Source organism: Mastomys coucha, unplaced genomic scaffold (assembly GCF_008632895.1).
Source record: "Mastomys coucha isolate ucsf_1 unplaced genomic scaffold, UCSF_Mcou_1 pScaffold21, whole genome shotgun sequence".
NCBI classification, from domain to species: Eukaryota; Metazoa; Chordata; class Mammalia; order Rodentia; family Muridae; genus Mastomys; species Mastomys coucha.
Genome location: NW_022196904.1, coordinates 18229999 through 18232831, shown reverse-complemented (window position 1 = coordinate 18232831; position 2833 = coordinate 18229999). Strand labels below are relative to the sequence as shown.

Sequence of the window (2833 nt, the reverse complement as noted above, 5' to 3'; positions counted from 1 at the left end):
CTCTCCTCTCTTCTCCCCCCCCCTTCCCTTTCTTCCTTCCATCATTCTTTCCTTCCTTTGAATGACTTGGAACTCAATTGTGCAGACCATGTTGTCCTCAAACTCACAGAGATTCTCCTGCCCCTACCTCCCAAGTGCTGGCATCACTGGCCATTTTAGCATCTTTTGTAAGACAAGGACACACACATCTTTGTGCTTTCCCAGGGAGGCCCTCGGAGAACCAAAACGTGTTCTCTCTCTCTCTTTTCATTTTTATAATTATGTAACATGTAAAATATATAATAAATATATGATACATAATATATGTGACATGTACTACATAATATATAACATGCAATCTATAATACATAATGTGTAATATTTATTATAATCTGCTTCATTTCACTGAATTTGGGAAGGAAAGAGCCTTCAGGGATTGTGACTGGCCTGCCCTCACAGAGGTTACTTTGATGACCTAATAAATCAGAACGGCAGCAAGGTGAGATCGTCCAGGGAGCCCTTTCACTGAGTGCCTGAGGTCGTTCCAAGCGTACCCGGCACCATGGGCGTCTCACAATCGTCCAGCGAGGAGTGGGAGCGGGAGAGCAGGTCCGATTTATGGTGGGCGCAAATCCAGGAGGAGATCCTGAACAAGTGCGACTTCAGCTGGGAACAGATCAAGCTGCTGCACCAGAGGTTCAGGTTGCTGAGCGGGGACCAGCCCACCCTCCGGCCAGAGAGCTTCGACAACGTCCTGGACTTGGAGTTCAACCCGATCCGCTCCAGGATCGTCCGCGCCTTCTTCGACAACCGGAACCTGGGCAAAGGGACCAGCGGTCTGGCGGAGGAGATCACCTTTCAGGACTTCCTGACTATCATCTCCTACTTCCGGCCGCTGCAGCCCGGTCTCAAGAAGGAGGAGCAGTCTCACAAAGATAAGTTGCGTTTCCTCTTCAACATGTACGACCAGGACGGCGATGGGATCATCACCCTGCAGGAGTACCGCTGGGTGGTGGGGGACCTGCTGTCGGCGAACCCGCAGGTGGATAGTGCCTCTCTGCTCTCGGTTACCAATGCCATCGCTCAGGAAGCCTTGAAGGAGGCGTCCAAGGTGTCCGACCAGCCGCTGACGGAGGACCAGCCTTACGAAGGCATCACCTTCGAGGACTTCGTCAAGACCTGGCAGAGCCTCGAATTGGAGGCCAAGATGCAAGTCAGCTTCCTGAATCTAGAAGCCATGGGCTTGTGCCAGTGACCTGCCGGCTGCCGCAGCCCCACTGGAGAAGCTGCCCCATTGAATCCGGCAGACTCCTGCAGCCGCTAAGGGTTAAGTGGGACTTGATGGCTTTCATTTCTGAGAATAAAGATGACCAAAAGAGAAGAGCGGGGCGTGGCTGTGCTTGCCTTGAATCCCAGAACTCAGGAGGCAGAGGCAGGCAGATCTCTGTGACTTTGAGGCCAGTCTGGTCTCCTACGAGTGAGTTCCTGGCAGGCCAGAGCTCACATAGTGAGACTCTGTGTCAAAAAATAAAATGATTAAAACATAAAAGTACCAATGGCCAGTAAACACGAAAATCGTAAGTATCCTTAGTCATCAGGGGTTCAAGGTCATGCTAGGTTCAATGGCTATCAATAAAACAAACGCTGGATAGGATACAGGGGTTCGAGGGAAGGAAACGTGTACACACGATGACTGGTAGGGATGTAAATTCATTCAGCCTCTATGGAAGTCAATATAGAAGTTTCTCAAAAGCCTAAAACTAGAACCATCATATGGCCCAGCTATACCACTTCTGTTCATACACCCAGAGGACCACGTAGATGCCAAACATCTGCACAGAGTGCAGCATCATTCAGTATAGCCACCTTACAGAACGAGGCCAAGCGTCCCTCTGCAGATGAATGGATGGACAAAATGTCGTATATATGGGGTTGATTTTATCTATCCATGAAACCAAAATGTGGCAGAGATGTGATTGGAGCTGCTCATAACCAAGCAAAACAAGCCAGAGACAGACAAACACTACTCATTTGTGGATCCTCGATTTTTATATAGATAACATGAAGTCATAGGCCATGAAAGTGAAAGTAAGACTGGGGAATGAATAGGAAGGAAAGGGGGTGGAATCACTGTGGTCAAAGTACAGGGCCCACGTGTATGAGATTGTCTCTCATAACTCATCACTGTGTGCAGTGGACAGACCCGGGTAAAGAGAGTACCATACCAGGGCATGCTATGAGCATGTGGTTAGGCATAATGTCCTCTCGCTTGGTGAAAGAGCAGATTTAAGCAGTTCAGACTCTAGCTCTTTACAAGTAAAAGTGTGTCAAACCTATCTGTATCAGCTACTCTCCTCAATTGCTTAGACAAAATACTTAAGAAAGGCAGCTTTAGAGAGGAAGGGCTTGTTTGACTCGTACTTTGAAGGCACAGTCTGTGGTAAGGCAGGCCATGACTTTAACTCAGGGTTAAGCTATTTTATGTTAGTAGTGTCTCTGTGGCATCCATTTGAGTGTCACATTGTAGCCCAAGATGGCCTTGATAGCTGAGGGTCACCTTTGGCTGTTGAGAAGGAGAACCAGTTTTCTCCTGGATGATGTCCCCTTCTCTCTCCACCCCCATAGGTTACCCAATCCCAAGTAGTCAGCCTTAGACTCAGATACATAAATATGATCAACACTGGTAGACTTGGTTGTTTTTATATACACATATATAACAATAATAAAGACGACATCTTGGATTTGAGAGTTAAGGGGTGGGGGATGGGAGGAACTGTGGACCAGTCTTGCTCAGGCAGCAAAGCTGTTGAGATGTCATGGGTGCAGCATTCCTGTCATGTCTAAAAGACACTAT

The 2833-nt window shown here is 47.9% G+C and overlaps 1 pseudogene across 1 annotated transcript; it reads left to right on the top strand.

The window, feature by feature from the left end:
* Positions 1-401: 401 nt before the first annotated feature.
* LOC116101800 lies at positions 402-1362 on the top strand (annotated as a pseudogene). The gene has a single exon (XR_004122926.1). The product of XR_004122926.1 is annotated as a calcineurin B homologous protein 3 pseudogene (transcript).
* The last annotated feature ends 1471 nt before the right edge of the window (positions 1363-2833 follow it).